At 38.1% G+C, this 25,707-nt stretch overlaps 1 protein-coding gene across 2 annotated transcripts in view; it reads left to right on the top strand.

The window, feature by feature from the left end:
* Positions 1-1,451: 1,451 nt before the first annotated feature.
* LOC118740164 (helix-loop-helix protein delilah-like) overlaps positions 1,452-25,707 on the top strand; it is a gene marked incomplete at its 3' end in the record, with an annotated part of 51,331 nt that continues 27,075 nt past the window's right edge. Inside the window, 3 exon segments of one of the 2 annotated variants that reach the window (XM_036471669.1) lie at positions 1,452-2,269; positions 4,574-4,652; positions 4,710-4,933. 2 annotated transcript variants of the gene reach the window in all.

The following is a 25,707-nucleotide window of genomic DNA, read 5'->3' as shown; positions in this document are numbered from 1 at the left end:
AAATTTTCCCCCTCTCAAACACCGCAAGATCGTCAGCACACGCCTCCCCCCTTCTAGGGCCTGAAACAATTCATTAATTGCCATAACCCATAAAAGCGAACAGAACCCCAGCCTGCGGGCTTCCCTAGCAAACGTATCTGTCCAGTGACGCAGCTGTCGTGCGAGCGTCACTTTCTGTGTGTTTCGATGCCCAGACCCGTTAAAGCTGATGTGATTGCTTCTGGCGTGATGTTGTTGATCGCACCCTCGATGCTTAGAAATGCTGTCAAGTCAATCCATATATCACTCAGTATGCGACACGATATCGTGCAGTGCTGTTTCGGTGGACTTTCCCTTTATATATTTATAGGCATGCTGCGATACCATAAGTTTGTTTGCATTTGATTCCCTGAGGAGGGATTCAATCAGCCGCTTCATTATCTTGAGCTGGGAAGATGATAGATTAATAGGTTCAAAATCATTGGGATTGGTGTGGGATGTTTTTCCAGGTCTCTTATCTAAATATTCCTTGATGAGTGTCTCTATAACTCTCGCCAGAGTCCACATGGCATTTTATAAATTACAGATTTTTTTTTTTTGTAATTTCAATGTCTAGTGGAAATTTGGCATAAGGAATTCAAAAACTCAAATAAGCTATTTATACTTTGTGGGTGTACACCGGACTGCCTTCAATGCTTTTGACTTAAAAATTATTGATAGCGATGATGACGATACTGAACCGACGAAACGGTGTTGGTGCTGGTGGTGGTGGTATGGCTGGTTTACACAATCGAAGCGCATGCGTTCATGGTTCAACTGGTTTTGATTGGCTTCATCACACACACTGTGTGCACTACTTGTCGGTAGTATCGTTGTTGTTGTTGTTGGTGTAGCATTTAGTTATTGGCAACTGTAAGCATTTTCGTTGCTGTTGTTATTATAGTTGTTGTTCTAGCTGACGTCTTACCACTGCCACGCTTGGCTGCATGCTGTCAGTAAGCTTGTGATGACGGCTGTGTGTGTGTGTATTTGCTTTCGCCTCACTTTGTTTCAAACTGTGCTGCAGTGCAGTGAGCGCGCAAGCAAAATTCATTCATGGAAACCAAAACGTATCGACTTGCACATGCGCGCTACCGCTGAGCCAGATTTCAAACAGCGCTTATGGTTTTTTTTTTACACTTTTTCTACAACCTTCCCCGCCGCGCGCGCATACTTGCGCCTAACTCAGCAAGACTTAAATCGTAACACCCACGCAAGCGCGCGAGTGGGCCGCTTTGAATGCCACCACCAACAGCGTTCGCACTTAAGTCAAAGTCAAAACGCCTCCTTACTTGTGTAATGTGTGAGTGATGCGGTGAGCTACGTCGCCGGCTACGTGCAAAGCGCTCAAGCATTGGTACGCGCGCTCACTCAATCGCTTTTGCTGATTCAGTCATCGCTGATCTTGCGCCGCGTTAAGTTATACTGCTGCCAGCGCTAATGTAGCGAAAAAAGCCTTGCGCGCATCAATACTCGCGTTCGAAGGAACAAGTTATTAGTAGCGCGCAGCTATTTTTCATTAACTTAGTGATTGCGATCGCAAATAATTAACGATCTGGCAGCACGATCAGATCAATGCAGTCAGTGCGCGCGCGCGTTCTCGATATAGCAGCAGCGCGCTCCAACCAGCAGCGAGTGTCAGCAACGCAACAGTCACTAAATCACAAAATATACTTCCAACGCGTTGTGCACTTTACCAGTTGCTAACTGATCGCAGCGCATTCAGTACGTTACTGGCGCGCGCAGCTGATAGATGTACACGTCGCGTCGTCGTGGAAATTATATAGAACGCGTGCAGGCAAACAGTCATTTACGGCGCGCAGTGTGAGCGAGAATTTTAAGGCAACAACTGCAGTGCCACATAGATTTTACTTCGTTGTATTTTTGGTTAAAATAAAACTGAAAAAATATCGCATAATTTGAGTATTTAGTGAGTTTACTCATCGCGCAAAATGTCGCCGTCATCTTCATAAACTTGCGCGCTCTACACACAGTTATTTGTATCTGCATATCGCGTGTTTGCTCTTAGATGCTCGCGTTTTTGCCTTAGTTCCTTTTCGGTTCGGGAGCGCGTTATAAATAAATACATACAATACCGTTGTTGTGATGTCATGCGGCGCTGCGGTGATGCGGCATGCTGATGATGCGCGCTGATGATGAGCGATCCCCATAAAATGAAAATGCGATGCGTGCATAGCTGCGGACAATTCTGATAATCGGATATTTTTAGATTGCATGTGAATTCGAAACGGTAAGAGCAACAGCAGGCAATGGCAATACATAGCAGTCGCCGCAATAAATGAAAAGTCAAATTAGATTCGGCAACGAAATCAACATTCAGTGGAAATAAATATAGGTGTGCAGCTATATATTATTATAGTTCCGTTGCTGAATATTTGATTAGCGTAGCGCTAGCGGCAGTAGGACATTGATTTCCTGGTGTGCGATTTAAGAAATTTGGAGCAGTGGAGTGAGTGTTGGGCTGATTGAAGGAAGGTGAATTTGCAGCGCTGTAGTTACAAATGAAACATAAAAAAAACTCCAGCTAAAAATGTAAATTTGTCACGCGCGGTGTTGAGTGATCAGTGAAAAGGAAAACTGAAAAACAAAAAACTAAAAAAAAATATAAAATTGAATTAAATTTGTCGAACAAATTTCCGGCGACTTTTATGAGTTCTAATAAAAGAAAATAAATAAATATATGTATCCTGTGGCTATGAAGTGAGTGAGTGCATTCTTGTTGAAGACAGCTATCCACAGCAGCGAGATTTTTTTTCCCCCAGCAAGACAACAAGTGACTGAGTGATTTATTGTTGAGCGCATGTCAGGCGCTCCAGGAGTAAATACTTTTTTACAATACAGGAAGATGTGTGTATAAATGTATATGTACATATAGACTTGCATCCACATAAGAAATTGTACATGCATGTACTTATGTATAAAAATATATTGTGAGGTTAAGATGGCATGGAAAAGCCATAAATAAAGAGAAGAAATTAAAAATAGTACTCAAAAAAAAAGGGATTTCAATTAAAGTAAAAAGAGAAATAAATCAAAATAATCTATAAATAATCCGTTTCGTTTCACGCCAAATCAACAGCATTTAATTAACGAAAACAAAATTCGAATTAGCAGACAAAGAAATCTGTATACATACATATATAATACGCGAAGGGATTTTTTGTCCAGGTCATCAGATCTACGCCGTTCGTTCGATTTTCTTAAATGAGGTGTCAAATTAAAGGGTTTGGACTGTAGATGTGCAATAATATTTTTTTTTGAAAAGGGCTGCCACCTGTTAAACATTTAAATGCAAATTATTTAATAATCAATACCATCAGATCCGCACAGTTCGTCCGATTTTCAAATGTGTTGTGTCAAATTAAAGAGCTTAGGGTGCGAATGTTGAATAAGGTTTTACTTTTTCGAAAAGGGTTGCCACCTGTTAAGAAATTAAGCTCAAATTATTTAAACAGTGAAATTAATTGTTGCAATATGGGTATAAACCCAAAATGGTTTTGAAAACGCTTTATATCTTAACTACGTGTAGGAAGGTTGCCACATGTTTAAAGGGTTAAATTAAAATAATTCAATAATTTAAATAAATTATTATAAGATCAAGTTATCAATGGAAATAGGTTTAAAATCCTTTATTTCAGAACTATATTTGGGAGTGTTGCCACGTGTTTAGAAAATATATTTAAACTTTAATTAAAGGAATTTTGTAACTGAATAAGGCATTAATATATCGGTGTCAGACAAGAGAGGTTTAAGAAGGTAGTAGTTTGGAAATATTTTGAAAAGGGTTGCCACCTATTTGAGAATTCAGATTAAATTGTTTTATACCCAGGTTATATGAAATATTAAAAATGGATGTCAAATGAAAGTTTTTAAAGAAATCTGTAGTTTGACTATTTAGAATATTTTTAATGTTTGAGGGTTGCCCCTGTTTAAAAGGTTAAATTAAAATAATTTAATAATTTAAATGAATTAAATAAATTATTATAACATCAAGTTATCAATGAAAATGGGGTTAAAGTCCTTTATTTCAGTACTATATTTAGGATGGTTGCCACGTTACTGTTATGTCACCACTTATTTATTTACAAATATCACAACAGTTAACCTTAAGATAGTATTTCAGTTATTGAGAGAGGAAATTATAACTTTATTTATAGTAAAAATCGATTTCAATACGTCAAACGCGCTGGAATGAGAAGATATGTGACTACATACATACATACATGTTTATGCAAAAACATTAATTACTTTTATTACTATAAAATAAATTATTTACGCATATAGCTTCAACTCCTCCAACACTGACACTCCCTCCTAAGAATACAAAAAAAAAAAAACACAAACATCGCTGTTTAATAAGGCGGCAATTTGTTGCCATATTTATTACAGCAGGCGCCTGCCAACCCACCCACACCTTCCTTAGAGCCTATCGCTCACTCGCTAGCTCAGCCGCGGGCAACAAAATGTGTATTTGCACAGTTAGATTAAAAGTAATAAATGTTTTATATACTCGCTCATGAATGCAAATTAACAGGCAAAGAAAACAAATAAATAATCAGCGGCAAGTCGAGGAATAGTCAGGCGGAGCAACAGAGCGAAGCAGTGATATGATTGTATGTACATACATATGTACGTATTAACATTTATAAATGTAAATAATTGTGAATTAGTGAGACAGTGAGACAGTGAAGAAACAGTGAAGCCCTCGAGACCAGCGAAGCTCAACGAACCCCCCAAAAAAGTCATAATTAACTATTACCAAGCTCATCAGCTATAAAAGATAACAAGCAAAGCAAGGCATCGATACGCGCCAGACAGCCCAAACAAAACGCAAGGCATTTAAGCAGCCGGCAGCAAATAAAGGCGGAACGGCAACAACATTACCAATACCAATGTAAGACACTTAGCTAAGTAGATTTAAGCTTTTACACACTTACACTTACAAACATACCTACCATAGATATAAATATATCCTATATATTGCTTCACTTGCATGTAAATTCACGTACGTTCGAGTCTACATACTAAATACATTCTAAATACTGTTGGCTGCGGCAAGTAAATAGGAAATTGCTTAGGATACTAGGGAATAAGTACGAGTACTAAGTACATTAGACTGTACCACCTTACAAGCAAACAAAAAAAAGTAAAAGTTGTCTGTTTATGTGAAATGCGACAATAAAAAATTTTGTTTCAAAATTGGAACGAAAATAATAAAGATTTTAATTTTTAGATCATTTCATCGTTAAATCTAAATTTGGATGGAATAATGGTTACGTTTGGATTTTTACTTTTTCGGTCAAATTTAATTGTTATTTTGCGGTTTTTTTCGATCAGATATAATCGTTATTTTGGACATATCGAGCCCTAACCGCCAAAAAATGTAAGCGACATTTTTTTTCAAAATCTTCTTTTTGACGCAGAAATGTTCCCAGAGCACCTAGATGCATTTCTGCATCAAAAATAAAATTTTGACAACAAAAAATTCGCATACGTCTTTTTGGCGGTTAGGACTCGATATATTTTTTTCGATAATTTTTAAGTAGCGCGCACTGCTAACCACTACACCACAGCGGCCGCTAGATGAAAATAGACTAAACACTGCGACCAGTAGGTATATTGTGCCCTCAGGTCAGAATAGATCCCAGATGTTGGGGGTGCATGCGCTCTTCTCTTGGTCATATACGAATGTTCTATGCACGTCTCCTTCTCCTTGAAACGGCGTCATACTCCACAAGGTGATGAATTTACGTATATTTCTCGTAGTCAAAAAAGCCTGTAATCATTCTTACCTTCTCTTTGGGAAGGTATATGAGTTGTCTGTATCTCTTTAGATCGCACCCCCTAGTAGGCACTTAGTTTAACGAAGATACATCGTGTTTCGCCATGCATTTCGCTCTGTTTATTGTTTTCTTTCAAAGCGCTTTCTTTATCATGTTAGCACCTACCGCATGGAAGCGCCCAGGTCCTGTCGAGGTCAAGGCGGCAGCTTTGCTGCCTAATTGATCGGCTTCCTCATTTCCTTGGATAGCAAGGCCATAAAGCTTCTCTATGCACTCCAGGAACATTGAGGATTTCACCTCCATGGATGAGGAAGCTATTATAAGTGACGCCTTACTATCACTAAGCGTAAGGATCGTCTCACCTTGATAAATCCTACGAAAATGTATCTCTGCGCGCAGACTAAAGGCATAGACTTCCGGTTGGAAGATTCTTTGGACGATTCCCATGAACACTAAATGCTTTAATAACACCTTATAGCAAAATTTAAGTTCCCTTTGCCATCTGCTCAAGTGTAAGATACAGTGCCTCAAGAGTTACCTCCAGCGCTATCATCGAACATATGCGCATAGCGCCCGTGATGCAAACATATGCCAGATGTTGAATCTTGGTGAGTGACCAGAGTAGTGCTGGATACCCAAGGTTACTATTGGTCATATTTACTATTAGTGGTGAACATCCATCTTAAGATCTCGTAGCCTTGGAGGTGGCCACCACAACATGCGTCCTCCATGCAGTCCGGGATAAAACCTAGATACTTCATTTCCGACACTACATTATTCGCGACCCCATGAAAGGCTAAGTTCCTCATTCCCTCATGAATTCTTTTCCTGGTAAAAGTGACAATGGCTGCCTCAGAGGAATTAATATTAAGACACGCAATCTGTTTTCTAGAACGATGTGACAAAAACTTTCATCAGAGGCCGCATGAGGGTAAATTTTCACATTTTCTTCAAACCTATTTTCGCAATTTGGCAAGCTTCAAATTGAATCTAGATCCATGGTTTCTTCGACAAATTGGCTTAGAATTACACGTAGACTCAATCCTCCAATGCTATACGAGCATGGTAAAAAAAAATGACCCGCCCTAATGTACGTACATATTTGTTAAAGAGGCTCGGCTGATGTTGTTGTAATTTTGGTTTTGGTTGCGGTTGATATTGTAATGTCGCTGCTGTTATCATTATTGTTCTACTCACTGTTATGTTTGCAAAAAGCATAAAACTCTTAATTAAAACACCAACAAAAAACGGCAAATCGTTCCAGGCGTTCTAAAATGTCTATATTTTTATACAAAGTGTATTTATGTTTCTTCATTACTGCACGTAGAAAAGCAAAGTATTCTCTATGCTTGTTGGCCAATATGTAGACATCAGAATGTGAGCAATAAAATATAAATTTATACACATAAACATGTACATATGCATACATATACAATGTATGTAGATATGCAAGAGAAAATGTGCATGCCATTTGTGTAGTGAGTTGGCGTACGGAAACGCGCCCGGCTGCATGGACAGGCGCATAGACTGGCAAGGCAAATATGTACGTAGTCGAATAGGTGCCAGGCTGGCATCTCGTGCGATATTCTCCCACATATATGTACCTGGGTATCCATGCAACTATGTATCCATATATACATACATACAAAAATATATGGAAGATTCTTTTGTACATATTTATGATAGTTTATATGTGTGTGGCGACACAGCACAAAAAGAAAGCCATCAAGAATCGCTAGCTGGCAGGCGAAAAGATAGACACGCTCATTTCAAATAAATTCGTGCAAATATTGTATGCATGGAAGCATTCGCCTTCGCTACAGTGCTGCGCTAATAAAATTTACTATTTGTCATTAACGGATATTAAAGAACTTTTAATTTTATTGACTTTATATGGATAGAGATGACAGCAAGCTTATTACATCAGCAACCAAATTGAGTGCTAATGGCTGCGCAACAGCTCGCACGTCGACTGAAAACCAAGTACAAATTCTTTCAGTGGAAAGGAAGCTTTGTACTCCCGCGTTATTGCTCTGTCGGTGTAAGTTTCAGTCTGTCAATCCAGAAAAAAGCTTCTTCTGATTAGCTTGGGCCTAGGACGCTTTATTTCAGTGAAGTTCTCAGAAAGCTTTACTCTGTGCATGCCCATCCCATGTGAAGCTTTGAAAAGCTACTCCTAAGGGATACGTCTTCGTCTTAATTACAATAGATATACGAAACTATAGAGCAGTACGTACTGATTATAGAAAGAGTTTTCACACAAGGTACGCCTGTATAAAGATCAGCAAAAGCTTTTACTATGTGCACGTTCTTATAAAATCTATAAAGAAAAAATAAGTAAAAAGTTTCTCCCGCGGCAAATGTTTTATTCGTGACTGATCGCTGAGAGCGTTTATTCTGTACATTTGCATAAAACTAAGCTTTTAAGCTTTCTATACACATTAAATCAGAGATGCTCAAAACAGCGTCCTCGGGCAAAACTCTTTAAAGCTGTCTGTATATTCAATAAGGGTGCGCATAGAGTAAAATCTCTCTCTGTCCATCACTGCTTTAAATAAACACACATCATAAAAGCTCTCTCTGCCTCATAATGATAAAAATACTCACCATACTATATGCGCATGCCTGCCAAAGCTTTTAAAAGCTCGCTGTACAATTTATATTTGGCTAGCTCAAAATAAAAGCTCCCACTGGTTGACACAAACCCATGATAGGCATCGCACTTACCTTGTGCAGAGCTTTTTGAAGCATTCTTTAGAAGTTGTACAAACATCTGCATAGTAAAAGCTCTCTGCTGATCGCTGATATGAAATTAGTAGAATCAATAATGGACATAGAGGGCTTTTACACTATCTTTTTCAGGCAATTGTATCGAAAGCTCAAAAAGCTCTACACGCTGACAAGATTCGTTCTGCCTTAACTTCCTTAAGAAATAGCATTTACATGAGGTTGTTTTATTATATCAACTTAATGTTTGTGTTTTGGCTTCAGACTTAACGGCCCGAGGTATTTCTCCAGTCTACTCATCACAAATGCAGTATACTTAAATCGTTAAACTAGATTTCGAGTTTGTAAGAGTGAATTTTTACTCTGTTTTCTTCGAGAGGTTATTAAGATTTTCATACCTTTTCTTTTATCCCCCCTCCAATAGCCTTTTTGTCTGGCTATGCCTAGAGCCTTGTTTCCAGTGCTGTGCTATGTTTGTTTTCTTTTCCCGTCCTAAGCTCTCCTCTGATCGTGTGGTCATATTAAAAAGAGAGGTTTGGAACCTACTGATATTGTTTCTTCAGCCATACTGGCAAGCATGTGCCTTACTTCGTTTCCTTCTATGCCCATAACCCAGGCGAAAAACGGCATATTGTATGGCACCAAGAAATTTAGCCCCTCTACGCTCTCGAGATCCAATTATAACTACGATTTATGGGAGAGAAGATCACTGAGCTTAGTTATGTTTTCACTACACTATTTTTGTTTAAGTATCATTTGTGGACAGTAAGAAGCTTTTTAAAGCTTCCTATAAATATATAACAGTCATGATCAGAGAGAGAGAGCTTTTACGTTATCGCATCCATATAAAGCGGTGTGAGAGCTTTAAGGAGTTTTGTCGGCGGCCGTTGTTTTGAGCACTACTCATATAATACTTAGATGAAAGCAAAGCTGGGCGGATAGAGCTTTACTCTGCAGGCGTCAAAAAAAAATTATATGTAGAATGCTTGAAGAACCGGTTCATATCAAAGGCATGTAAAGCCTAGAATAAATGAGTAGAAAATATAAAAAGCTCTACCTTCGTGGCAATAATTAGGCTAACTCCGACTGAGACACATTCGATAAATTACGACCATTCGATTCGTATTGATAGGCCAATGAATTTCAAAAACACTAAATTCCGTTTCCTAAATCGATAAAATTCGATGACTCTAAATTTTAATAACTATCGATAAGCTTAGATAACTGTGCGTTTCCAGATAACTCAAAAATTTTGATATCTCAATACACTCTGGTAACTCGACAAAAATTTAACTAATCGATAAATAGAGATAACTCGATGAATTCAAGCTATTCTAGAAGTTTCGTTAGCCCGATATACTTTGAAAATTCCATAAGCTTCGACTCCTTAAACCGACAAACTTCAGAGCTGGTCAGATAGCGGTGTTTCGTTTCTTTATAAAAATTTGCTAAGATGTTATTTGACGAAATATATGAATCGATCTTGGGAGATTAATTTTTTTGGCCATTTCTTACCGCATAGATTATTTTTATTAAGATACGAATCGATTCAAAAATCGATTTTTTTTTTCGATCTGGCATCTCTAATGTGGACCTAAGTACTCCCAGCATAGAATATGATGCGGTATTACTGCATCCTTTAAGTGTAAAGCGAAAATCTTCACCTTTACTTAGTTTCAGCCATGTAAAAGACACTCGCTTATGTATGTATATTCTACTACACACCACTGTAAGCGATTACGGTAATTTATCATAGCATTCTAATGCCGCGTTCCACTTCCAACTCTTAGTTGTTACTTTTTTTTTGTAGTTGCCAAAAAAGCCTATCGTGCGCTCAAGTAGTTCCATTAATACCAGGAAATGTAATAAGGAATGTGTAATAAAACCTAAATATCTACTCGAGCACAACACCCCGCCAAAACGCTTTCGCCACGGTCACCAAGCAACAACTCAAAAGAACTAATAAGCGGGCCAAACACTACCGCCACCCACTTCAAACTATAAGTATTTACTCGTACATAACAATAAGCAAAAACTAAACTTATGCATTTACACCCCTCCCCTCCTAACCACACTCGAGTGCCTTGCTAACTGGTACTGGTTCGTTGACTAGGCGCTCATTGTCTTGCAAGCTGGCGCGTATAAACTTTTGGTACAATTATAAAGAGGGAAAAGTGCTTGATTTTCATGCCATTAAGTAGGGTAAATGTATGGTCTATTAAGGACACTACAAACACACACAACATTCGAGTACTTTTGTATATAAAAAATCCTGGTATGCGTGCGTTCGTTTGTATGTAGGTGTCTCAAGTGCCAAAAGTAGGTTTGAAGGAAACATACGAATGTCCTTTACATATGGCATCAACGAATGGCAAAGGTTGCTTAGTGCTGAGTGGCAGCTCTGCTCGGTGGACATGTAAGTTTGTGTTTGGTCGCTGATAAGAATTTAGGCCGAATTCATAAAATTGTTCACAGCTATTTGTTGCGAAGGTTCTTTTGAGCTGTCGTCTGTTGGATCTGTCGACTGTTCACAGTCATTGAAAGCAAATGACATGGAGAAAATGTTTTTTTTTAACTTTTCCATTACTGCTATTGTCGTTGTTGCCGTTGTATAATCATACTAGGACTATTTTTTTTGTTGTTGCTATAAAATTCTCAGCGATTTATTAGCGCTATTAAATAAGCGTGTCAGTGGTGAGAATGGTGTAGTTAGAGTGAATAAGTTTATATAAGTGTGAATTAGGACTGAGAGATCTATCCGGATTTTTTTAATATCCGCATACCCAGAGTATTCTAATATTCGATATCTGATTAAAACATCAAAATATATGTGTGACATAGGGCCGCGAGTTCTAATCAAATGTTTTTAAAATCGGTATATTTCGGGCATTCGAGTACTCGAGTACTCGAATACTTGATTAACAAAATGAACGTATATTAACCGGATATCCGGATATACGGATTTTTGAATCCAAAACTAATAATAAAATAAATTTTGTATTAGTATTTTGTTTCAATAATCTTGGGAAAAGTTTGGCAAATCCGTTTAAACACATTTTAGAATATCCAGATATACGAATAACCAAATGATATCCGAATAGGAAAAAGAACGGATATTAATCGGATATCTGAATAAACGGATAGTCCCAGCCCTAGTGTGAATCTTATTCGCTCTCTAGAATAATCGCTTAGCACCATATTGCTGCTGAGTGGAAAAGTGTTTCATTAGATGCAGGGCAGGGAAGCCAACTCGTAGGAAATTCTGTGATTTCCGGGGAATTTCAGTTTGCGTGGGGAATCCGGGAATGAACTGTTTTTATGGGGAATTTCAGTTTACATCGGAAAGCGGCGGATGAACTGATTTTTGTGAAGAATTACATTGGTGTAAAAAATTCTTTTTTGCTCCATTAATTTCATTATGATTTAAAAAAATTAAAGTTAAAAAAACTATAAATTAACGTTGATTTTTTAGAATTTTCTATGTTGCATTTGCTTTCATGTAACGAATAAACACAATTTATTTTATATGGAAGAAAACCGAAACATATTCAGCAAAAAAATTAGCTACTTAAAACTTGCACTTTTTGATATTAGAATTGAGTGGGCCACAAAACTGCATACTCAAAATTTTTCTAGAAAATTTAATTAAAAAGCTCGACATTTTTACGAAAGAATTTTGAATTTTTTTTTAAATATTGCACAAAGTTTTAAACTTGGTTTTAAACGGTTATTGTTAAAGAATAAACTCTATTTTTATAAAAATAACTCAAACTAAATAACATAAAATAATAATTGTGAAAACTTGCCAAAATATGGTGCGACTAAATTTTTTTCGACCGCTGTATGTATATAAATATTATATGTATATTTTTCACTCTTTATTTTTTGACCAACTTAATAAACGTATACATCTTTAAAAATAAAATTAACAGAAATACCAGCGATATAAAAAATGCAAAATTTCTTTTTAATAAACAGATATCTATGGGTGGGGAACTTTACGAAATTTCGGGCAAGTAGTTGTGTTTTAGTTTTACACTCTGACGTCAGTTATTCAAAAATGATTTAAAAAATTCAGTGAAATGTGCTTAGAGAAAGAGTATGGGTATCACATTAAGCAGAAAATTCTGAAAAATTTAAGTAGATTACATTTTTTGGTGCTTAAGGAGTGGTAAGTATTGAAAATTTCCTTTTAAAATTTTATCCTTGAAATTTCGCAATATTTGTTTTTGAAAAAATTATCTGTTTAGGAGTTATATAAACTCGATAACATCCTCGAATTTAGACTTTAGCAGCTTAAATAGTACCTATTCGTCTTTGTGAATCCAAAAATTAAAATTTTTTTAATATTAAAGAAATTTTCTCTTGCATTTGGTATCCATATTTTTATTCTTCATTGCATTGAATTTTTAAATAATTTTGGAATTAATTATATCTTTGAAATTACAAAGTCCTTTAAAGCATCCACTTTAAACAAAAAAGAAGGTTTCAAACCCATTTATTTATTATTTATTTTATGATTATGATAAAGACATCCCGAAGATCCCGCAATCGGAAAAAGTGAAAAATTAACATCCCTAGTATGCATACATACATTTACATACATAGGTTAGTTAAATTGTAGGTTTGTATGTACATAGATATATGTATATCAGTTTACGGCAAGCAAAATATTTTATACCTGCAACAGTTGATAAGCCGCGAACAATGATTCGCACCTACGCACCATACAGCAGAGAAACGAATTGAAAGCGCCCACATATGTATGTATGTATGTATGTATTCTAGTATACTTGCGTTCACTGCAATAGTACGTATGTATGAATGCTTTGAGTATGAAATTTGACAAAATTACTGCAGTCACAAACCCGATATTTAGTATCTTCGGATACGCACCATTTGGTCCCGGCGAGTTACAAGTCGTCAAAGGAGGTGAGACAAAATCGACTTTTTGGAATCGAATTCAGTCGTCTTAAGTCGACTAGAATCGACTCTCACTCTATGACTTACTTATTACATAATTTGTAAGTTTTAACATCCTATAAGAGTAGTGTAAACCCAATGCTATTATTTAATTTCTTAGTATGTGTTATAAAGCCTTATTGCACCACCTCCACTTTCATTGTGTATTATTCAAAACACTTACATATGGCGGGCGATATGTACAATATTTAAATAAACGCCATTCAGTATGCTTAGTATTTTATCACAAGGTCCGCATTTAGAAAAATTATTATAATAATTTTTTGTTAAAAATTTCCAAATTTCTCTTCTTACCGGAGCCATTTCAAACACCCCCGTTTTTTTAGTGATGGGACTTCAAGAAGCGGCAGGGTTCTTTTACTCACAATCAGAGTTGCCGTTTTTGTAAAACTTTGAAGCTAGGTGTAGTACGATATGAAGAGAATGTTGTGAGTGGCAGCAATGTTGAGATATTACAATTCAACTAATTTCACAATTAGTCGATTAATCAGAATAGCAAACTCGAATCGATTAAATCGCTTTCAGAAAAAAATTACTCAATTAATGCTATTCAATTGATTAATATATAGCAACCACCACCATGGCCTATGTAGCCCATCTAACGAATGATACTGAGGCAGATGGCTGAGTTTCATCTAACTTTCGGTCTCCTTCAACGACCACATTTGCTTGAGCAGGTTGGCATGTGGGCAGTTGGATCAAGTATGCAGGCATGTCCGATTCCGTTTCCGTCCTTGAGGACTTCATCTTCTTTACCTAGACCCCTGGTTGTCAACGGAAAAGAGTCTCAGTACATATGAGTCATCAGCCGTCATGTTACCGTGTTCACTTGGGGTACGGAGTCAGTGGCCAAAGGATGTAGCACTCGACATCCTTGCATTTGCCTTGGCCAAAGCGGCTTTCTTCTCTTTTTAGCTCCTTCTCTTCAGCTGTTTTGCGGTCAGCTTTTCACCTGTTCGAGGATCACCAATACAAGACTACTCCGAACCGGTTCTATCCTGGTTTGAACCAGGTTTAGCCGCTTTATTTCCATCACCGATACTAGTTTCCGTCTTAAAGTAAAAGAAGCGCCATCTAGCTCCAGACTATTTTGATAATCTAACCTAGCAAATATTGGCCATCGAGGGAATATGCTGCAATTGGTCCGTACCACCCGTTAAAAAGGTGTGATTAGCGATTCGTGTAAGCCCTCACAGCTTCAAGTAACCTGCCGCTGCTGATTGCTATAAAATAGTGTACGTACAAGTGGAATACCGATTAGAAAACTAAATGGCTACTCTAAGCCAAGCGTCGATCGGGGATCGAGTTTCGGCCGCCTTCGATCACCGATTCGATCAAGCTTACGTAGGTTTCACGGCACAGTAACACTGCAGGAAAGTGCGTCGCGGATGAATTGACTGCCTCTGGCTCAGTGAAATGCAAAGTTTCACGGTTAATCCAAAGTGGGCGGTCAAAGGATTTTCTTCAGCTGACTCAGCGCCAACTCTTGGTACTAACTGATGTCCTGACTAGGCAATGCTCAATGGCAAACCTATGAGGTGCAACTTAATATCATTTCGGACTTCTATTGCGACAATTATTTGGGGGCTGGAGACATGTCAGAATTTCCTTATCAACTGCCCGGCTAATGTTTGAAGATCCTTTCCTAATGATTTTATATGGCCAGCATACAGTTATCGCTCCAGAAAAATCTGTTAAGTGGTAACAAAATGGACAATACAATAAATGTCTTAGTGAGTCTGTCGCAGGGCTGCCATATTAGCTAACCTAGATCCTGGGGGATGAGTTGGGACTAATCAAGGTCCAAAGGTACCCTATGGAGCCGACTTAATTCAGGTCTTCGTTCTTTAGACCGGTGGTAGGCATCAGCCTCCCCGCGGGCAAATTGTACTTAAGGTATACAAAGCTTCGAAGAGCTTTGCCCGCGGGCAGGCCGGTGCCAACCGCCGGTTTAGACCATATTTAGCCACTTCTAAGGCAGCATGTCGGCAATAGAACGTCTCATTGGTCTTACTCGCGTGCACAATTTTTTGAATCTTTCTATACGTTTTGTGTGGACCTCTGCAGGGTAAAACCTCTCTCTGGCCATTACTTTTTCAGACTCTTGTACTTATATAATTTTTATTTTTAGTTGGGGCTAATCAAGGTCCGAAGAGGCCCTATGGAGACTACTTAGTTGAAGTCTATTTATTTAGAATATCTTAGCCACTTCCGAGGCACACATGCCAAGCTTTTTTAAGTTCTCAATACTTTTCATACATAGATGGCAGACAAAAAAAATTGGTCGCATGCACAGCTTTTTTAAGCTTTCTATACGTTTGGCCATTACTTCTTCAGACTCCTATATAATTTTTTTTAGGGTGAATATCATTGGCGGGCAGAGAAAGCTTTTACTATGTGCGCATCCCCATGGAATCTCCCCCAGGCTTTAAAAAGCTACTGTCAAGGGATATACTTTAGCCTGGGTAATTTTGAGCTTTGTCTGATTATCTGAATTGCAAGCACCTGAATGCTGGGTGGATCCATTGAGATTTTCAGTGACCTAAACTAGGTTCCCAGCTGGTATCCCAGCTGATTGAGAAGAGTAAAGTAATTTCTAGACTTCAAAAGCTCAAAAAATGCAACCGTCTAAAATATAATGACTTACAATGTCTTCCAATTTACATAAGTAATCAACTGTTAGCAATCAGTCCTCCGAATATATCTAAGTTAAACGCATAAATTTCATAAGAATACAGGAAATCACTCTACAGCTTTTATAGATGAACTTTGTTTGTCAAAGTTATTATTACACTCAAGCTAAAACTATTAGAATAACTACTGCTTTATAGCGATAATTTTTCACACATAAGGGCATATCTATTTGCATGCCCATGTATGTACTTATTAATGAATATTATGTATGTATATTTGTAGGCGCATAAATTAATATGAACACTCGAATTGGCCACAAATGGAAAAAGTTTCGTAATAAGAAACTTTAACAAAAAGCGCTCACGTCACTCGCTCTTCAAATTGCGGTACGACTCAGCGCTCTGCCTGCGGCGTGCGGCGTGCGGCGCGCAGCACTCAACTCACTCAATTGAACCCAGCACTCAGTATGGATTGAGTTGGCACGCGCGGTTAGCCGCCATCGCCGCCGCCTGTGATGACTCCGCTGCTGGCCGGCGCTTCCGCTCGCTGTTGCCGTGATTTTTGCGGTCGACTCGGCAGCGTTTGTGGGTGTTTTAATTGCATACATTTACAACACCAAAAATCATATGTGGCTACACGATTGTACATATGTATGTATGTATAAAACCAGATCTGCTTCACATATACATATATTAGCTGAGAGCGCGCGCGCGGAGTGACGCGGCTGCTAGCTTTTGAAATCAGCTTAAATTTAAAATGTTGTTGCTGCTGCGCGCATATACATACATAAGTCAATAAAATAGTGAGCCCACACAACCGCTTTGTGGTCGACACTGTGATGGCTCTGTGTGGCCGTCGTTCTGCACTGGCGCAGTCACCGCTGGACGGATTAATTGGCCAGAAGCGGTCGCTTTAACATGGAGCGGGCGCAAGAGCGCGTTGCGCTAACGGCTACAGAACTAAAAACAAATTTTCATATATATGAATATGTGCATACCTAGTAGGTACAACGTATGTACATTAGGGTGGTCCAAAACAAGTAAAGTTGGGATTTTAATGCTCGCTTCTTAGATTTTGTAGTCCTTTTATTGACAATATTCAATATTACTAAATTTAAAATGAAAAATTTAAAACAATTGATACCTATCGAGCACCCCACGTTTTGTTTCCGGTAAAATTAATTTGACTGTCACTCACTTTAATCATATTTTAGGTTAGTTTTAAAAATTTAATTAAACAAGTTAGGGAACTTCCTATTCCTCTTAAACGAAATCTGTATTTCTATAAATTATTTTTTACTTTTTAGTTCACATTATAATAAAAGCGAGTTTTCACTTTTTTAACTTAAATTTTTTTTTATCTCAAAATAAAAAATTATGGGTGTATTTTTTCGGTATAGAATAATCATAAGCATGCGTTTTTGGACCACCTTAATATACATAGATATGGATTTTTCGCATTTGTTTATTTTCTTTAGCTTCTACTCCCTGTGTTTTCTTTAAAAGCTGATATTCTCTATTTTTAAGTAATTGTAAACATTCACACTAGTTCACTTGCTTTTCGTTTTTTTCTTACTAAATTTTTTGCAATAGCAGGCAACTCGATACCAACAAGTGTGAATGAAATAAACTTTTTATTTTTGTTTGAATTGAATTGAATAAATGAATGAACGAATGAATGAGTGAGTGCGTGCGTGAGCGAGTGGGAGCCGTTGTAAATATCTTTATTTGTGTAGGTGTATTTGTACCCTGCAGGGAAAGCTTGTTGTGGGCTGTGAACTTGAATGCTACCAGTTTGCGTTTCAGCCCAACTAGTCAACGTTTTGTCATTTTTGTATTTTAACGAATTTTATTTTTAACTTGGCGACGTTCTACGAGATGACAGAGCAAAGCTCTGGCGCGCCATTCGAGAGATTCAAGTTCAAATCTCGGACAGGGTTTTTTTTTATTTATTTATTTTTTATTTATATCAGTTAAAAATTTGGTCTGTAGATGTGACATTAAATTTGACTTTTTCGAAAAGAATTGCCACCTTAAAAAAATTTTTAATTAAAAATTATTTAAAAGGTAAACCAATTATTACCTTAGAAATGGTTTTTAAAAGCTTTGTTTCTTATAATAACTGTAGGTGGGTTGCCATCTGTTTTAATTCAATTTGAATTAAAGAAATTAGCTTATAGAAATATGTGTCACCATATGGACGCCAGGTGAAAAGATTTTGAGAAGCTATCTAATTTGTAAATATTTTGAAGAGGGTTGCCACCTGTTTGGGAAGTTGAATCTGGTTGACTTATACACAAGTTATGTGAAATATAAAAATGCGCCTGTCAAGGGAAAGAGCGTTATGAAATATTTGGTTTGATCATTTAAAATGTTTTAAGAGGGTTGCCACGTGTTTAAAAAGTGATACTAAATTCATTTAACAAGTTGGATGAACTATTAAAGGTGATGTATTGTCTTTATTTCTAAAAAAACTATTTATGAGGGTGGCCACCTTTTTAAAAAATCAAACTCAACTGAAATTATGTAATTGGAAATGTATCACATTTTTGGTTGCTTGGGGAAAATAGGTTTTAGTTTGCAAGAATTTTAAAGAAAATTCGAATTTAGTTAACTTATATACAAATATATGAGATATTAAACTATGGGTGTCCAACAAAAGAGTGCTAAGAAATCTTTCATTTGAACACTAGGAATATAGGGTTGCACCTATTTGAAAAATTAAATTAATTATTAAAAAAGCGTTTCAAAAAAAGTGTTTAAAACCTCAAATTCAACCCAATTCACCAGTTAGTTAAAACATGTATCAGTCGAAAGAGACTTATGAAATCTTAGTTTGAAAATATCTTTTATTAGGTATACGGGAAGGGTTTTTTTGTGAACGTCAATAAATTCGCACCATTCTTTCGAATTTCAAAAATGAGCAAATTAAAGACTTAAGATGTGCGATAAGAATTTATTTTTTGAAGTTAGGGACCCAGAAAGTTGTAGTATTAAGGGTTCTGAGACTCAATTTTTGGCGTTTTGACGCCAACCGGGTTCACTAGTATTAACTTATTCACATTGATTTAATTTGAAATATATTAACCACCCTCAAGCGGTCTCGAACCTGCTATCTCATAACCAGAACCCGTAGTCTTCACGGGACGCCACAGACGACATTTGTAAGAAAAGCAATTAATTGCGTTCTATTTAAAAAGCAGATGTCGCTGCTCATATAAAAAGTTCAAAATTATCGAACTGGTATGCCATCGCCTTAGCTCATACTAGTTAATGAACTGGTATTTTTACTGACTGGTTTGGTTTTTCTACGCAGGGCATGTATGCACGCGTGTGTCCACATGTGTGTGTATGTTTCCACGTGCAGTACTTTGAATGAGTGAATCGCCAGCTTGTTGGTTATTTGACTGAACTGATTTGTTGCTTACTGATTCCGTTACCATCCAATGCCAAGTACATCTGGGAGGGAACACTCGTGCTGCTGCTCGAATCAAGCCCTCAAGTGTGCTTCAGTGGCGTGTTACACTACTTCAACTTCAAATGCTGCAAATACACCACTCGAAGCGATGTTGCATACCGCAACAATTCACACATGAACTTTTATTTTTTTACACTTACATATTTACATTTGCATGTATTTGAAAAATACATAGTACCTGTTCATGCAGTTTGGCCAACTCACCTATTGATTGGTTCATTGGTAAAATGATGTAATACTCAAATATGTTCATATATATGTATGTACATATGTATGTATATCAAAGGGCGTGTTAATAAGTTAGTAAAATGGGGGCATCGAACACAAATATTTTTGGCAATAAACTGAATTGAAATGTCTTTCGGTCTAAAAAATTGCACACTGATACTGGAATATATACGATTGGAGTGCAATGTCATATAGTCGTTCTTCTGCGTTACGGTTACTCCATTCCGACTCTTGCGTCCTCGTTCGCGCACTCTGGGCAATGTGAGCAACCCATTTACGAGATGAGGTAACCAATTCGAGTGAAGCTTTGGGTCACGGCAGAAAGAAAGGCCACTTCGGTGGGGCCACTACTCCGACTTATTCGGTCTGCAGGGTTTGTTCGCCATGGTGTATACCCGGACATAAAACCCGCAACATGGACGGCAAAGCCAAACATCCATAACAGCAATTGGTACGACCAGAAGGGAATCCTGGATCAAGAGCTTCTGAAAAGTGGTCAGTCGATCAACGGAGCTCTTTGCAGACAACAACTGATCCGATTGAAGGGAGCTATTGCAGAAATGCATGACAATGCCCGGCCGCATGACGCCCAAATGGCTAAAACTTAGCTCGATGATACCGGATGGGAATATCCAGCCCACCCTTCCTATAGCCTATACTTTGCACCATCAGACTGCCGATTGTTCCGCGGATGCAGAGCGCCCTTGTGAGAGTACGCTTCATTTCAGTTGTAGGGTATCAAAAATTGGCTTGATATTGTCTTGGTCTCCAAAGATGAGCAGTTTTGTTTGCGCAGAATACATGCATTGCCAAAAAAAAAAGCAGAAAAAGGCATAGCCAGCGATGGGCAATGCTATCAATAAAATATATGTACATATAAAATTATCTACATAAACTTATATGTATATGTATTAATACGCTAATATACATTTTGTCGCCGTTCGTTTGGCGTATCATTGATTTACTGAAATTTGTCGATTTATCGAGTCGAAGTTTTCGCAATTTTTTAAAAACATATATCAAGTTATCGAAATTTCAATATGGTATAATTTTATCGAGTTATCACTGCTTATCGAATTTTATCGTGTTACCAGAGTGTAACGAGTTATCGAAATTTGTCGATCGCTTTCAAAAAATATGGAGCTATCACAATTAACCGAGTTATCGAAATTTGTAGAGGTATCCAAAATTTATCGAGCTATCGATTTATATCTTGATATAAACATTTTTGAGTTATGGAAATTTATCGAGCACATGTTATGGAAATTTATGGAATATTACGGAATTATGTGGAGTTAATGAGTTTTGTTGAGTTATCGGATGTTAGTGTTTTTTTTAAATTCATGGAATTACCGATATGTATCAAATTATCGAAAATTATTGACAAACTTGAATGTATCGGCCCAATTCCAAGTCATGCAAAAGTCCTCCAAAGACCTTGAAAGATATAAAAAAGCAGGAGATTTTCGGCTAAGTAATTTTGCTAAGTTACAAAACTTCTCCAAGGATCATAAAAAAAAACTAGAAAAACTGTCGAATTTCGACTGGCACTCCTTGTATGTTACTAAATTTGACAAAATAAAGTAACAAAATCTTGAACAAAAAAATCCTTTAAAACTTACTTGCATACCAAACAAAAGGACCCTGGCATATATCACTGCTATAATCTTTATCCAAATCCTTTTTACAATCATTTTTTCCTTAAATCTTTAACCACTTACATAGATAATCGCTTTCGAATTTTCACCAACATTCAATAATCCCCCCTAAGCCTTCACACCACTGGCCATTTGAATTCAAATATGTGCACACATTTTACAATTTAAATACACCAAATACTCGAAGCATATGCAAACGCCGAGTTAAATATTCAATTGGACGAAAGTGCAAACAAACCAATCACTTCCTGTTGCCTACCACCTGCCGCCTGCCTACCCACCGCCAAACGCCAACCGTCGACCGTCGACCGCCAGCTGTGGGCTACCAAGCCTGCTGGCGTTCTATGTGTGTAATCGCATGTAGCTGTGGTTCATATTGCGGCTTTGGCCCACACGAGACTATTGAGTTTGAAATTTTCAAATTTTCCCACAGCTATTTTTTTTTTTAATATACCACATTTTGCTGTAGCGAGATTGAAGCAGTCCATTCAAAGTGTGGAAAATAAGAGGTGAAGAAGAAAAAAAACAATAACCACTGCAAGCAACGAAGGATAAAAGGCTAATACGCCTGTATGCGGGTGTGTGTGTGTGTGCGTGCTGCAGGCGGTTTGTTTGTTTTTTGACAAGGAGCTATGTATAGAGCTACTCGGCGATTGTCTTGAACAGCGCGCAAACGAGTAAATAGTTCAGAAAGCTGATGTGTTTCTTGCTCGTGGCAGACGGAGTAGCTTCATTATAACTTTTGCGCTTTTCGCTTTTTCGCATTTACTTCTTTGTTATTATTATTTTTTTTTTGTTTTTGTTTTTTTTTTTGTTACTTCTATTCTGCATTCTGTTGATTTTGTGCATTCAGTGCTAAGCGGTGGGTGTGTTTTAGCGAATTTCCTGTTTCACTTATGGTCTACATAGAGTTTTCGCACAAGGGGGTGTGCATAGTTCGTATGTATATATGTATGTATGTTTATACATAAGTATATTTAGATATGCACCAAAACGCAACTTAATTTCGTGCATTGCGCAAATTTTGCATAAATTGCGCTTCAAATTTGCAAACAAACGCAAGAAATATCAACTTTAAAGAGGAAATACATACGACTTGTACATTACACACATAAAAGCATTAGGCGCCTCCCTAAAAAAAAATCCAATTACACCAAACAATTCATAATACAGTTTGATCATCTTGGCTAACCAAAATATTTTACCTCACTTCAGCATCACTCACGGCCTACATAGTATCACCGCCTGGAAAGCAGGGAGCGGGTGGAAGTGTCACTACTGTCCAACTATGATGGTACACTCTTGGACAGATACGCAATTGCAAAGGCCTTCTGACCCAGAGTAGTTCGAAGGGTGTTCACGGGAGCGGAACTGATTATGCGCTAGCAGGCCACTGGTCGCTCGTAGGTCACCAGATAACATAGGTGTTCAGCGTAACGAGGAAGCAGATCGTTTAGCCAGAACAGCGGCCGCCTTGACTACTATAGGACCGGAGCCGTTTCTTGCGATCCGACCTAGCAAAATCAAGGGAGAGATGAGGAAGGAGAGGAAGAGACTCAGAGAATAACCCTGGCGTAATACCTTAGGCATTCGTCAGGCTAAATGCTTACTCGGAGGCTACAACCTAACAAGATGCAGGGCAATCATAAATCTCCCCAAAGAGACTGACTAAATGGTCACCGGTACAAGCTAGGGATCCGGTCGAATGACCTATTTCGTTTCTGTGAGTGGATCAAGGCTCCTTTACACTTACTTCGCGAATGCGAGGCGGTTGTAAGCAGAGGGGAAGAGAGCAGATGTCAAGGGGCACCATGTTATCTGAACATCTTTTCATTTGAGTTTGTTTTAGGCTGAAAAATTCAGATCATTATTCTAACTTATCTGCTTACAAAAACTTTCCAGGCGCCTGGTTATTGCAGTTGTGACTTTAAGGGTGGGATTGCCATCCACCAATATTAAAAGCACATTGGTTATGAAAGGCCTTACCTTTGAGCTGAAACTCAGATTGTTGTTTCTTCGCTCTGGCTTTACTTAAGCATTGGGCGGTCAATATCTTCGTCAGTGACGCCACCTTGGGTACATATGTGAAATTCCTCACAGTCTCAAGACCTTAGTTGGAGACTAACACGTCACCACTAGACTTCGCTTGCATACTTAAAACCTTAGCCTTTTCAAATTTGATTCTCAGGCCTGCCAGTCTAGCTGCTCTGTGTAGACTGTTGCCCATTTAGAGAGATTAGAAAAACGATATGTTGTGAGCCGAGTCAATATATTAAAGTGAATTGGATATGGACCATCAAAGTCCGCAGGCGAGGACTGGCCTCTTGGCAGCATCCAACACATCTCCAATTACCATAAAAATCGAGTGAACCCAGCTGTGTACTTCGAAGATGTCAACCGCTTTTTCCATTTTCGGACATTTCTCTACGGCGCAGGGCTGCACAAGGGCACTTTCTATGAACACTATCGAAAGCTTTTTCGAAATCGATAAACATCAAGTGCAAATCAGCTCTGAATGCGGTGCACTGCTCGATGATGATTTTTTCCGTGTTCATATGGTCTCTGCAGGAGAATTCCCGTGAAAAAAATGCCTGGGAGTTGTCAATAGACTAATTTAGATATTCCTTTAAGCGCTCCAATAATACCTTTGCAATTACCTTTGCCATGACAGTCAAAATGCTTATTCCTTTTTCATGAATTTTGATAATAAATAATTCCATCCGGCCACTCATCTGGGAAGCACTCACAATCCCACGCAGTGCACAAACTTTGAAAAACTTGGCTGATATTCCATCCCAGCCGGCTGATTTGTTGTTTGAGAGCGATATTAGAAGTCAGTTCGGAGACAGTGGGTGCATCCGGTTTTATTCGCATTTGTAGTAGGCTAGGGCCTTACCTCTTAGCTGCTTGGCCACTTCGCCAATCAGGCAGATCAGGTTTCAAAAGAAGGCTTTATTAAGGTATGTACATGAGAATATTCAAAGTGTGAGGTCTTGATTTCGGTGCAGGTCGCTTAACGGTGACGTCTGATGCAGCCTCAGTAACGACTATCGTAGAAGAGGCTTTCCTTTTCCACTGCTACCACGTTGAACACTTTTAGGGCTGAAGCTTTTATTATTAAATTCAAGCATTATATATCTATATCGTTCCATCATCTGCGATATTCGCCATCCTCCACGAGCAATGGTCTTGAAACTTTCGCATCTTTCTTCCATATAGAATTAAAGAAACGAGACGAGAGAGTGTCTGAGTACTGTGTGAAATCTACTCGCTATATAACGGCTCTAAACAGCTCCTTCTCATTCTGCTCCACCGCTCGATCTAACCTTTTCGCCTGATAATTCTCCAATCCGGCAGCGGTCTAAAATACAGCAGCTCCGTTAACTTGGCCACGAAAGAGGAATACCACCTCTGTGATGAAAAGACCAAATGGAAAAGGGCTTGGCTTCACTTGGTATTTATATTTGCCATCAGTTGGCATAGTAGAGAAATGACTGGAATCGACGAAAATTGCTAGGGCAAAGTTTAGGAAGTCCATTCCAGACAATTCAGCTCAGAAATGAACTCGAATTGAACTAACATAATATCACTTGGTGAAAAAGAAATTAACTTCTCTTTTTTTTTTTTGAAGTGTGAGGCAATCTAGTAAACATACATACTATGTATGTACATATGTACCCATATATATTGATATCTATGTATGTATGCATATGGCAGTATGCAAACAATTGCAAGGATACGCCACCACCACAAATACACACTTCAGACAGGCAACAATAACAATTCAAGCATTTAGGTTGATCCAAAGCAAAGCAACGCCGTCTCAGGCAGCGTCGGAGTCGAAGCGGCCGCCTGCTTCTCATCGTTATTCACTTTCCAAGTCAGCCAAGGCTTCTTCTTCCACTCTTTTTTGTCTTCACAAGTATGTAGCGTTAGCAATGATTGCATCGCTTCCTGCCACCCATATCCTTCCTGCCTTCCTTCCGCTCTTCCTGTCGCTTGACAGCCTGCCTGGTGGTAGCCTTGATTCAAATTCAATTTGCTTAGCGCTTACGAGACGGCAGCAGCAACAGTAGCAGCAACAGTAACAGCAACAGCAACAACAACAACTCGACAAAAGCGAGCCTGAAAAATGTGGCGAGAGCATTGTGTGCTGGGTATATTTGACAAGTGGGCGC

Source organism: Rhagoletis pomonella, unplaced genomic scaffold, assembly GCF_013731165.1.
Source record: "Rhagoletis pomonella isolate Grant_MI unplaced genomic scaffold, Rhpom_1.0 Rhpom_scaffold_00001, whole genome shotgun sequence".
NCBI classification, from domain to species: domain Eukaryota; kingdom Metazoa; phylum Arthropoda; class Insecta; order Diptera; family Tephritidae; genus Rhagoletis; species Rhagoletis pomonella.
Note: the sequence above shows the minus strand (reverse complement) of the source record. Positions and strands in the feature narration are given on the sequence as shown.